Source organism: Lutjanus erythropterus, chromosome 4 (assembly GCF_056507025.1).
Source record: "Lutjanus erythropterus isolate fLutEry1 chromosome 4, fLutEry1.hap2, whole genome shotgun sequence".
Taxonomy (NCBI): domain Eukaryota; kingdom Metazoa; phylum Chordata; class Actinopteri; order Lutjaniformes; family Lutjanidae; genus Lutjanus; species Lutjanus erythropterus.
The window spans coordinates 9,021,276-9,035,422 of NC_139320.1; the positions used below are offsets into that span (position 1 = coordinate 9,021,276).

The window sequence follows — 14,147 nt, forward strand, 5'->3', positions numbered from 1 at the left end:
TTTTCTCTACTTATCACAATGAATTAATGTGAGCCTTTGGCTTTTCTGTCTGCACCATGTAACTTTATTTTGAAAGGTTTGAATAAAGGAAACAAACAAAAAAAATAAAAAAGTTAATAAAAGTTTGATGTAAGTTCTGACTTGTGTGCTTTCTGATTAAAAATTAATCCACATGTTTACAGTTGTGAGACGCCTGAGGGACTTTTATGTTTTTATAGTTTAATGGTCGATGTGAAGGAGGCCAGCAGGGTCACGTCCCATTCCAAAATCAGCTCCACTTCTCTGCTCCCCTTCACCAGAACCTGTGGACGTACAAACAGTCTGTAAGAAAATAAATCACAAAGAATACATGAAATAAATAAATAAATAAATAAATAAATAAATAAGTGAAATAAAAGTGATCTGATGATGTTAAAAATGACATTCTGAAGGACGACACAGAAGAGGAGGTGTGAGTTAAAGAATGGGACGCAGAGGATCCAGTGGAGCGTGATGAGCAGCTGCAGGTTTGTGTGCGGGGGCAGGTTGAGAGGGGCGGGGCTTGTGAACTACCTGCAGCAGGTAGGTTCAGGTTACGTGCTGCTGCTCAGTGTCTGTGTTCGTGCTGCAGGTGAAGATACATGAGTTCAGTCTGTCTGTGGTTCATCAGCTGATCCCAGCCTCACCTGGACCAGCGGAAACTCACCTGGACTGTTCCTGAGAGGGTTTTTTTTTTCTTTATTTCCGGACGTGTTTTTCTGCTACACGTTTCCTGAAATGAGCTCATCCTGCAGCAGCCGGTGAGTCAAACGTCACACACACACAAAACTCACCTCCACCTGCTCTCAGTCTGTTTCCTGGTTTGTAACCAAGAAAATAGAAATCTCTTCGAGTTTCCGGTGTGTGAGTGTTTTTGTCGAGTGTCTTATGTTATTTGAGCCTTTTTATCGATGAAAAGAAATTTCAGATGTCACGTGACGCGAAACTGTGCGTCTGTTTTTGTGTTTTTGTTGGTTTTATTGTTTTAATCGCATGTTTGTGGTGAGAAAACCTTCAGACTAATGTGACACTGAGAGACTGTAATTTACTGTGAGTGCAGCTCAGGAACCGGTTTCGGTCTGGACTGTGTGTGTGTGTGTGTGTGTGTGTGTGTGTGTGTGTGTGTGTGTATCCAGTGTCCTCTCTGCCCCGAGGACAGGAGTTTAGAAAGGTGCTTGTGCAGGTGTGCATGTGTCCCTCCGTTGCCATGGCTACACTGACATCATGCTGGTCCAGAGCAGACAGTGTTGAAGACAATTTAGACTCTTTATTTCGTAAAGAAGTCATTGATTGATATATGTTTTATTAGTAGATATTACAGATGTAACCGTGTCAGAGATGCACAATTAATCACAATCCAATCCAAATCAAAAAGGTTGTATAAAATGAAGCAAAATGAAGTGAGAGAAAACATGTTTGTTTGGTTCAGACCTCAAAAATATCACATCATCTCAATGTTATTTTTTTTTCAATAGAAATTAAAATTGCAATTCACAAATGATCATTCCTACTGATTGTATCACAGATTGCAAGTTAAGTCAAAATAACTGCAGTATGATGTGTTTGTTACCATGTCAACCAGCTCTAAACAATACCAAAAACTGTGAAAATACCTCAGTAAAAAAATCCAGAATACAGTAATAATCATAAAGAGAAATAATAACTTTGGAAAAATGTCATTAATTAACATCATGTTCTTCTGCTTTCCTTCTTAAATCAAATCAAAGCAGCAGCTGTGTCTGTAGCAGTCCTTTTATTCAAATAAAATCAAAACAATGAAGTAAAATAATTCACCCTGTAATATCAGGTGGATATCATCACAGGCAGGTTGAGACTTTTTTAAAAAAAAATTATGATATCACAATATTCTATATATTGAAATGCCTGGTAGATATGATGAGGAAAATTTTATCAGCACACAAATGAAGAGACATGACATCCCTCTACTGATGAGAAAACATCAGATGATATGTCAGCTGATACAGATTTGATCTGCTGCATTACAGTTTCTCAGATTGGAGGATTTACTACATGTACATCTACTACATTCTCTGATTGTTAAGTGATAACGATTCAAGAACTTTACTGTCACTGTGCACACACAGAGAAACTGCAGTCGCTCCAACCTGAAATGGTGCATTTGTATTCAAGGATCACACATAGTTACAAAAAGTAAAAAAATAAATGAGACCAGGTTGAGAAAAACATCAGTGGTAAAACGTCTACAGAATCTAAGAAATAAAAGATTCCAGAAGCTGATGAGCTTTGAATCCAAACATCATGAGGTTGTAGTAAATTTCCATCAGCTGTTTGCTCCCGCAGGTCATGTTATGTACAGTGTAAGATTACAGGTCTTAACCCACATCAGTATCTCTGTCACACAAACACACTCCTGTCAGAGGCTGTGTGTTGGTGGTGTTGAATAGTTTCTGCTGTGATTAAAACAGTCCCAGCAGCAGGAACATGTCTCTGTGGTGAGACTGTTTCTCCACCCAGTGACACCTGAACAACACTCAGACACACCTGAACTGACAAAACAATCAAACATGTCACCGTGAGCCCGTCTGTCTCTGGTCACACAAACACTTTGAACGTGCAACAGTCTGCATGTGTTCAGAGCTTCATCTCACATCAGTGTTCTGTTCATCTCTTCATCAGTTAAATACCTAAGACGACTGATGATGCTGCACTTGTTGATATTTTTTTATCTGTGACTGACTGTGACTTGAATCCACTGTTCTCACCTGTACTGTAGTCACTGTAAGTTAGCAGCCTGTGTTTACATTTACAGCGGGTTTTAAGCATTTTTTGTCATTTTGGACTTTCTTAGTCATTTTTTGGACTGCTATATGTGCACTTTATGTGGTCTAGTTTGTGTAGGTTAATAAATGTCTATTAAGTCCAGGTCTGTCTTGTTCTACTTGGTTCTCCTCTCTGGTGTTGTTCTATGTATCACCATGGTCCTGATGGTTTCCTGGCTGCATATGGTTGAAGCCTACAGTCTGCAGTCAGTTCAACCAGCTAACTGACGGAAAATGTATCGACAACAATATTAATAATCTGTTAATACTCTGTCCAGCTTCTTGAATTTGAGGATTTGTTACTTTTCTCTTCCTTTCTCCATTTTGCTGTTTGACAAAACATGTTGTGATGTGCATGTTTCACTGTTGTCTGATATTTCATAGTTTCATGTTGGGCTGTGATTGGATAGTCGTGTCGCGCTGTTTTTATCACACCTCAGAGCATCTGAGCTTTACAAGACATTTGCCAATATTCAAATGACAGTTAGTGAAAGATGATATTTAAACATGAAGTGCACTTTTTCTGTTGTAAATTGTTTTTTTAACCACAGAATATCTCTGGTATGCCACATTTATTTTCCCAGGATGGCGAAGTCATGACCCAGTCTACTCTGACATGGTTGGTTGTTAGTACTCATTGCCTTTATATTTTGGGTCGGGTCGGTGTAGGCGTGAAGAGTGATGATAACAGTGTCATGGTGAGCTGATTAGAGGCAGAGTATGATGGGTCATCCCTTTTCCATCCTGGAAAAAAAACCACTGCATCTGCTCCGTAGCAAAGAAGGTCACGATGAGCTGAACCGTCCGGAGCCCTGATGGCACCAGGCTGTTTGTGTGCCTGTCAGTTGGTTTCATGTTTTCAGGTGATATGATGCTTAAATGTGGTTAAATGCTCTTTCAAAAGAATAGAAATGAACATGCAGCAAACCACAGGCAGGTTAGTATTCCTATGCAGCTGCACTGGTTGGGTTCTTGGTTGTTGTTGGAGGAATCTTTGTTCCGTGGACTCATTTTTAGTTGGGGTTGTTTGGCTGGTGCAGCTTCATCTGACACAGTGACCTCTGTGCACAGGTGGGGGGAGGTTTACAGTGTCACTGAGCTCAGGTGAACCAACCTGCAGCTTTCATACTGTAACTGTGTCGTGTATCATATAACTGTGGCTATAGTTTGACTGCAGTGAGCTGAGCTGTGGTGGGTGTTCACTGTCACTGGAGAGGAGGCCTGTTTGGCCCCGTTCTCACCTGAAAGTACGATAAGAATCACTGGAAAAGTCACAATCAAAATAAAGTTCCTTCCACATGCTTCCTGAACCTGAGGTTTTGCAGCTACAGACTGTATGTCGATGTGTGCAGTAGTTTTCTCGATGAACTAATTAATCATTTGTTCTATGAAGAGTAAGAAAATTGTGAAAGTTGTACAGGATGCCCATCACGAGTTCCAGAAGTTGAAATTATTGTGTTCATGTTGAACATTTTGACAAGAGACTCAGTTTATTGTCATTTAACACAAAGACAAGCAGCATTTTTCACAGAAGCTGGAATCAGCTTTATTTTCTGGTGCTTGAAAAAAATTAAGCAAGCAGTTAATCAACTTTTGTTTTAGCAAAAGTTTATAGTTGTGGATCTGTGACAAGAGTATTTTGCTTTAGTGAAAAGAAAATAAGATGCAAAGCAATGAAGGAGTTGGGCTAAAGAGAAAGCAGAGCAGGTTGTGAGTTGATAAGAGTGTTTTGAAAGGCGTTTATGTGTTTTTATTAGTGTTGCTGAGGCTGCCGGCCTTCATTATGACTCAGATTACCTTCATTATGTCCCGAGGCTCCGTCCCCTCCATGCCGACGGTCCACGCTGACTCTTTGCTCGCTAACATCTGCAGGCTAATGTCCCCTCTGACGGCCATAACAACACATAATGTTATTACACCATTAAATAGCCTGCTTCCTTCAGCTTTATGGCTGCTGTTACCTGCAGCACCTCTGCACAGAAATACTCTGCACTCTGTGAAATACTGTTAACCTGCTGCCACTGCAGGGCCAAGGAGGGCCAAACAGGGCCAAGGAGGGCCAAACAGGGCCAGAAAAGACCAAGCAAGACCAGTTTGGTTTCCTTTGCAAGTTTTGCTGCCATGTTTAGACTGAAAACAGCACTGCATTCACAAACTGTGTGACTGTGGGCACGTTGCTTCACAGAAAAGGTGAGAAGATGAAAATCCAGCAGGGCCAATGTCAGTCTACAAGTCTGTAGGTTTATGAGACATCAAAACTCTGCACAGTGGTTTATATAACACCATGAGACAGGATTTTACAACTCTGGAAAGTTATTCAGGTGACAATATTTTTCATTGTCTATCTTCAGCTTAACCAGGCAAAAAGCACAAACAAACAAATAACAATGTCCTCTGTATCAGGACACCTGCTGTATCTCATTGAAAGGAAAGACTGGGCTGTATATTTAATGGAGCTCTAATGTCAACCTGAACATGGTAAAACAAGGCTGGCCTGCTTTGCTTTAGGGTCAAAGAGGGTTAAACAGTACGAACCTACTCCTCCCTGCACCCCTTTAATTGTATCTGTGGCTGGTCTGGCTGGGATTTCAATCTCCATTACAACAGAGCTACCTGCTTGTAGGTTTGTCTTTTTACTGATCCACACTTGTCTTAAGTTGAGTGGCTGCAAAACAGTGCATAAATATGTTCAATTTCCTGTAAGTTCTTCAAAATAAAAGTAGCCTGATATTTTGTACTTTAAAAGCTTTTATTATGAAACAGCAGGAAATGTTGCAGTGATTTAACAGGACTGAAAGTGACAGACCTGAGACCTGAAACTACAAACATTGATGCAGGAGAGAAACTAAACTTGAAACGCTTGTTTGAGGGGGAGAGGGGGGTCATCACAGGTTGGCGGGGGTCAGATGTCACCGCTGTCTGCTTGGAGGTACTTTGGCCTCACTCAGGAGTCGGACCATCTTGGGCTTGACTCGGTGCAACTTGGTGTGTTAAAACTTGTAGTGGATATGCAAATCAACACAACACATTTGCCTCATTGAGAGGAATGACTGGACTGCGTTTTTTTAACGGTGCACCAGTGTTGGTCTGAACAGGGCAAAACAATGTTGACCCTCTTCAGTAAAGGGCCAAAGAGGACTGAATAGTACTAACCTGCCTCTACCTGTAGGATCAGAGAGAGACACATCTTTCACAAGTCAAAAAAGGCTGTCGAGCTTTTAGCATACAGTACAGTGATTTACTTTTCCATTAACAGTTTAAACACGTCCAGTTGAGATGGAGCATCACTTGAGTTGGGCCAAAGCCTGCCTGATCCACCTCCAAGGGTTGGGGTGAAGGTACCATTCAGAGTTCTTCTTTTACCTCTTCCAGATCAATTTTGGCATCCCTCCTTAGTTTTTCAAGCAATAAGCTGTAGGTCAAAAGCTGTGGAACAAAAATACATGATAAATAGTCGGTTGTCAACAGCCATTGCAGAGTAAACAGCACTGATAGTAGGTGTCGCTTTTAGATCAGTTGAAGGCACACCTTGAAGTGGGTAGTCCTGTTGTAATGGAGATTTAAATCTCTGCCATGCTTGGCTGATGTGCTGAGTCAAACTGAGTCAAGCCAAGCCTGCACACGTGTGTGGAAAAGGGCCACTAATTTCCACTGTAGAGTTAAATGAGGCCAAACAGACCCAGCGTGACTCCCACTGAGCCACATAGACCTAGAGACAGGCTGGTCTTGTCTGGTTTCAGCTGTGTTAGTGCTGTACATGGCCTTGATTTTGAACTGGGGCCAAACAAGACAGTAAGAACGGTCCTGATCAGTTTGGCTCTACTTTTAAACTGGGGAGCAATTGGTCTAAACTGGTTACACTGGAGAGAGAAACAGGGGCAGTGGGTTCCCAGTGGAGGGTTAATTGTATTTCTGAATGCAGCTAAATAAGGTTAGACAGCAGGGCACAAATGGATGTTGGATTATTCTTCTTGACACAGATCAAACTACCCTGGTTTCCTTCATGAGGCCAAACACATCCCAGGACTGTAAACTGTCACCTAACTAAACAAGTCCAAACAGGACTTCCACTGTGGCTCTTCTGTAGCTGTTTGTTCTAAATGAAATTCAGAGGTTTGGTTTTGTGCCTCAGCAGCAGCAGAGCAGATTTTCCTCCTGGGCCAATTGTTTCACATAAAAGAAAACTGATTAAAGTGATATTTCTCCACTGTGAAACATTTTTTTCCCAGAGTTTTTACCAGCAACTTCCATCTCTCCGTGTCCCTCGGAGTGAATTTACCCATAGTCTGTAATTTCACATGGGAGACACTAGTCCTTGTGAAATTCATATAACACATCACACACACACACATTGCACATTTAGAGGGCCAACACAAGCATGCATTATTGCAGTCCCACTAGCATGGGCTGCAAATGCATAACTTCAGGGACAAGTTAAGATTTAATATCATCATAGCAATCAAGACACATCATCAGGTAGAGACGAGCATGTTGGGAAGCTAACGTTCCTTTGGATGCAGTGACATAAAATCCATCATTTTTAGATGGTGGTCCTGAGAATTTTTTAAAATCAGAAGTGGGCTTGAAGTTACAAAATGTTGTGAACACCTGAAATAGAGAAGCTCCATTCCTCATTTTTTATCAGAATTCTGCCTCTTTTTTGATGCAGTTGACACAACATCTGCTTCTCCTCTTCAAAAAGACAAACTACAAAACTAAACTATTCAATTACTTCAGAAGATTCTAAGCATTTGGGCCCTGTTAGTTTATTCAATACCATTGTTCCAGGGAGTGAAAATAACTTTTTAAATTGTGAACATCTAGACAAGACTCCTGCAACACCTGCAGTACTTGAAACAACTTTACTCGTAGACCAACATGTTTCGGCTGTGGCCTTCATCAGGGTCATCATAAAACCATTAAAATCCACCCGTAAAAAGAAGTACAAAGGAAGCAAAGACTTCAAAAAAGTTAAAAAATATATGTAAATATAAAAGACAACCAAACATGTATATCCGCACACCTATCAGCCAATAGGGCACATTTCGCTTCAGGCCTACCATTGTCTCAGGCTACCTGAGAGGCACACAGATTGTCCAGTTTGGGACATGAGTGATACTGTGTTTGGTCCATAAACTGAAGAAGACCAGCCAAGACTTCAAAGACTTAAACCCAAATTGTGTCCATTCAATGTGGCATTAAATTACAAACTTTTATACAATGTTCTATGCAGTACAGAGAGAGCAGTACAATATCACAAAAGAATGAATGCGTCAATAATAATAAAAAATCCATAATTTAAAAAGAAAAAAAAAAACAACCTCACTGCAAAACCTCATGCATGAGGGATGTCTCCAAGCCACTGAAAGAAAAATATCTCACCAGCCACTCAATAGTAAATCATTATTCTGTATTTTTAGATCCACCAGCCACTGTTATATTTTACCAACATTTGGCTGCAGCTGGTGTTAATTTCCCATCCTGCATTATTCCAACAGCACATTATTACAAAACACCAACAGTCCAAAAAATGATCCATTGGACTGAAACTCCATTTGTCCAACAGTCCACTATCCCGAAAAACAAGAACTCATTGCGCCAAAAACACACACCCTCCTTAACCCTATCTGTAACTCTAGTCAGTAAAATCATTTGAAATGTTTTTTGGTATAAGACCAGGAAGTTACCGAAATAAAGGCAAAACCCACTGCTGATTTAGCACCATGAACAGGGCAGTCACTGAACTTGCAGGAAAAGAGCGTATTTTTGGAGCAATGGGCCTTCAGAGCAGTAAGTGTTAACAGGCTGTTGGAGAAATGGCCTTTCCATCCAGTGGGACTTTTTTTGGACTACTGGAGTTTCAGAATAATGTGCAGTCTGAATGATGGGCAGTCGATCTTACTGTCCTTGTCACCTCAAGGTTCTACAGAGAACATGGCAGTAAAAACAACAATCACTGCCATCACATGTAGTTAAAAACATAACCGAACATAATTTCATCCTTCACAGCCTGACTCTCCCTATCAGGGTCTGAAGCATGTCGTCACCCTTTCCACCACCCTCTGGCTTTAAGTTGGCATCCTCCTCTCGGCGCCTGTGATCCTCTTTGCTTATCCCAAATTCCAACACTTTCTCCTTTTAGTCCGTATCATTCACTGCGCTCTGCTGCCTCATGACGCCACTTCCAGCTTAGTTAGTTTAACATTCAAGTCTCCGGAGAAACGTCGACGTATTTGGGTCACAAGATTAAGATCTGTTCAGTAAAAAGGCTCCTCTGACACCTTTAGAAATTTCAAAGTCCTGTTCAGCCTGAAACCAAATTTGACATAATCACTGAGCCTAGAATTATAAAGTCATATCTGTCTGATTTGCTTTGAGAAATCAAACCTGAAAAATGCTAGACTCCTGTTTTTCTGCTGCTGTGCTAATTTAAGATGAATAATTTTGGGTTTAAACGTTTTAAAAAGTAAAGTAGACGCTCTGTGGTTGGTATTTTAATGTCACAACACCTCAGAGAGTCTTTACAATGAAACAGTTGGGTTCAAATGTGAAATAAATTTGGTGAGTTAACAACTCATTGGCCTGTACAGAGAACCTCCCCCGGGCAATTCTAATTATTGAGATTTATAAAGATATGAAGAGCGAGTTTGTTCCCTGCACAGTCGGTCTACGTGCTCCATTAAAGGTGTTTTTGAAAATCAACATATCATCGCCTCATTAATTTTTAAGAATGGATCATAATAACTGTAAACAAATGAGGCAATCAGCCTCTGATCAGCTTTACACTGTGATTTGGAGGGAAATCTCCGAAAGAACAATGCATGACACATCTTTTTAATTAAATGTTGGAGAAGGTCAATCTGTGTCAAACAGCATGACTTTATACTCTGACACAGTGTGCAGTGCAGGGGCTTAAATCCAATTTTTCATGCAGTCACCAGTCCCTCCCATTAATTTTGTGGAGAGGAGATATGTCCAAATACGCTGCATAATAAATGTGAGGTGACGTGGTGTACCTCAGCTCCAGTTGGCCAAGGCTACACCCTCTATGAATTAATTATGATCTTTGGTTCCACACCCTTCCTGGAAAGGAGAGGATCCCAAAAGCAGAGCAGGAAGAATGTCTGTGCCTACAGAAAGTCACTGACCTGTTGGCTCCTGGTCCACAGGTGGACAGGTGACGACTAACAACCTTAATTTATCAAGACCTCGTGAACGTTCAGGTTCAGGCAAGCTCACAAAATAATTATTACACATGTCTGTCTCATTTAACTTGCCATGAATTTGACAGTTGTATTCTTTTGTAATAGGATCTTCAATTTTCTATCCTCCAAAAGAGGGCGTTGCCATGACATTTTGGCCAAGTACTCGGATGTCACAGTCTGATGTGTAAAGAATGAGAAAGTCTGCGTGGGGTGAACGTTGGGCTAGATGGTCAAACAAACACAGGACTTTTACTCAGCAGACCAGAGTGTGTCACATGTGAAACCAAAAGTCAACATAGACTTGTTGTAATATATCATACATAATATGACTTTATACAGTTATTTTTAACCAAACAATCTTTTTCTTAACCTTAGTTTAACTTGCTATAAAAACAGTAACCGGTACTCATTATCACAGCTACTGAAGTCTGGCTTTGCTAAGCCTGCTCAAACTGCTCATGTTAACCCTTACGTGAAACAAAAGTTGGACTATGAAAAAAACAAAACTGCAGCGAAAATGTATGAGTCAGCAGACGCAGGAGTTTAAGTGGCTATACTCTGACATATCTGAGGACATCATGTACTGTGATGGGTGCTGCCAGTTTCCTGAACGAGCCGAAGAATCTAGCTCGTTTCCGATGACACCGCATCACGACTCACAGGAAAAGTGGACAACACAAATGTCAAAATAAAAGAAGGCTGTGTTAAATTGAATTAAATTACCTTTTTGTGTTTTACATAGGTTTACATCTGGGCCACCAAAAATGTACTTTGGCCACCATATTTAGGGACTTGGTGGCCTGGGGGCCAGTGCTTAAAATGATTACTGTCTTGGTGACATTTATTTTATTTCTGTCAGGTTGAGTGTATTTTACGATGATCTTGGAGGTAAAATTAGTGTTTGTATCAGTGGAGTCTGGTGGGCTGACATGCTCCTTTGGTTTTGTCTGTACTGATGATGTTGTGTGACGTTTAGTGGCAGTGAATATTCTGTACTGAACCTTCAAAGGCATGAAAACATACAAACTGAAGAATACAACTCAAATCTCATCACAAGTGTCCTTAAATGCTCTCTGTGTTCAGCTGTTTTGAGTCTTCAGAGGAGGAAACTCTCACATTTCACTAAAACAGCATTCTACTGTTTCACACACACAAGGAACTTGTGTTTGAGTGAACTGTGGCTCATATTTCTTTTAATCTGACAGTTTCTTTTATCCACTTCCAGACTCTAACCACTTCCTTCCTTTTACACTGTATTTACATCTCTGCCATCGTCCTGTGGACGAGGGACACCAGGACAAATCTGCTTCTTTCTCATCTATGTGTCTGTCAATATAATCTGGCTGAGAGAGTTATGGAGTAGGAACACAAATCTGAAGGATTCTACCGTGCAATTTAATTAGTCTGTGCAGAAATCACCCAAATGACTTATTTATTTCTCCTTTATTTAGGCAGGAAGTTCCCACTGAGATACAAGCTCTCTTCTCCCGGAGAGTCCTCATCAACAGAAGCAGTATCATGTACATTTTAATCCTTTATCATGTAAATCCAGTGTGACATTATTGGTACCAGTAAACAGGGCATGCGACAATATGCTGCAGAACCTGCATCTTTCTCTCTTCCTGCTAAATTTAATATGTCAGTGCTGCTGCCCACTTTTATACACCTCTGCTTCCACATGACATAGGAAAATAACTCTACTCAACCTGTTATTTCCAGGAAGCCAAAGGAACTAAAATTTATTGTACATGCTTGTTTGCATTTTCACCTCAGCTGAACAGCTGTGAGGCGAATTAGACTGATGGCAGATTTAAAAAAAAAAAAAGATGGTGGTGTTTGAGACAGAATTGTCACTCTTGTATTTTCTGTGGCTGAAAGTTCTGCACCTGGAACAGGGACTGATTTGGTACAAGGAACACATTCACACAATGTCTACAGCAGTGGTGCCCAATCCTGGTCCTCAGGGACACTGTCCTGCATGTTTTAGATGTTTCTGCTCCAACACACCTGATTCAAATGATCAGGTTGTTGTCAGGCTTCTGCAGAGGCTTGATGATGAGCTGATCATTTGAATCAGGTGTGTTGGAGCAGAGAAACATCTAAAACATGCAGGACTGGGGTCCCTGAGGACCAGGATTGGGCACCACTGGTCTACAGGTACCAGGGCACACCTCCCACAATGTACAAAATACAAATCCATCAATAAAGGGCTCAAGCTCATATTGTTGTGTTTAATTACACTCGGTCGGATGGAGGCAGCGATCATTGTACTGAGCGTAGTGGATTAAAACAAAAGATACTCAGAACATGCAAGCGTGTGTGTTTGTGTGTGTGTGTGTGTGTGTGTGTGTGTGTGTGTGTGTGTGTGTGTGTGTGTGTGTGTGTGTGTGTGTGTGTTTGTGTGTGTGTGTGTGTGTGTGTGCATGGACACCTGCTAAAAAGGCACAGCAGAGGCAAAAGAGGGAGAAAGAAAGTGGACTGATAAGATGCAGAAAGCATGATGTGTCTATTATTTTAGAGATGAGAGAAAAAAGTTTGTAGATTCTGGCTCACAGCCAACCATCATATCACTATCTGTTGGTCCTGAAGTCTTTGTCCCTGTTTGGGACACTTCTGCCTCAATAAAACTAACATTGGTGATCCTGGATAACCAGCTGGTTATCACCTGTCTTTGTTAACATGAGGGTTTCATGTAATATGCAGAAGATGCAGGTTAACTGCCACATCACAAGTAGAGATGTTCCAATTCGGCCCGGACAGTATCTATTTTTTCATGCCTTCCTGTCTTCCTGACATACTGGGCTTCACAGTGTTGCATCGGTGTTGTTTGAAATGGTTTAACTTGACTGTACTCCACTGTACTGTAGTACTCCCTCAACATAGGCAGAGCTGATCATCATAGCAACACTATTCCCACAGATGAGAAACGATGCACGCACACACACACACACACACACACACGCACACACACACGCACACACACACACACACACACACACACACACACACACACACACACACACACAGGAGCTCTGCTTTGGTCTTGAGAACCTGCAGGTTTTGTTAACTGACAAACTCAGACTGTGCATTCACAGCACTGTCACTGTTCATTTAGTGCCAGAGCAAGAACTTCACCGCTCAGAGCACGTTCACCGTCACTGTCTGCCACCACAGACAGTAATGAGTCCATCACTCGCTGTCTCACGCTCACTAGAGTAACACACCCTCTACGAACTGCTACTCTGACAACTCAGCAGTCTGCCGTTAGTCCACCTTCATCATCGGGACTGAATTCAAAATACTACCAAACAGAAGCATTTTCCTTTTTCAGTTGTCAGTCCTGTATTTGTCTGCTCAGCTGCGCTGTGGGCCACAGACTGACCCCTGGTGGTGTGAGCTGCACATTACAATACAGCATCTACCTGAAAGAGAAAGAGAAGCATCTGTATTTATGACAGTATTGAAAATCATACCAACGGCTTTTCTTAATGCCCTGTTATACTCTAATACCTTTATACAGCGCAGTCCTACTTCTAATACCATTTTTTTCTTCCTAATATCGATTCCAATACCTGAACTGGGCATTTCGGCTGATATCAAGTATTGATCCAATACCAGCATGTTTAAAAAAAATGACTGCTATCATTATTTTCTGACCTTAAGCTCAGAGTAACCCCTTGATAAAACGCCAACAAAAAGAGAAAGTGAATGCCACAGAACTGATTTTACCATTCTGGGGAAAAAGATAATGTACAGGACGCTGATGGGAAGTAACAGGGTCCAGTTTCAGATTTACTAAATTACGTAGCATTGGAGCAGTGCACAGACTTGTATGTGTCGATACTAGACTTGCACCGATTAATCAGCAACGCTTGGAATCGGGCCGGTTCTCACGTGACCGGCCCTGACAGGTGACTGGCTGGTCAGCGTCACAAATCCAATTCTGTGCCCGTCATTGTCTCACACGTGTTCTGTACGATGGTCACATCATGCGTGCAGCAGACAAACTGACCGTGACGTCACCACAGCGTTGATCACAGCTACACACTCAGATACATGTCTGCTTGAAGCTGGTCTACAACGAGACAGAGCAGCTGACGATGTCTCAGAACAGCAGTAAACT

The 14,147-nt window shown here is 41.4% G+C and overlaps 1 protein-coding gene across 1 annotated transcript in view; it reads left to right on the top strand.

Annotated features, from left to right (window-relative positions):
• Positions 1-561: 561 nt before the first annotated feature.
• Positions 562-14,147, top strand: part of LOC146328056 (uncharacterized) — a 53,515-nt gene continuing 39,929 nt past the window's right edge. Inside the window, exon 1 of the mRNA XM_084716335.1 lies at positions 562-779. The gene's annotated coding sequence lies outside the window, so the exon portion shown is untranslated. The remainder of the gene's footprint in view (positions 780-14,147) is intronic.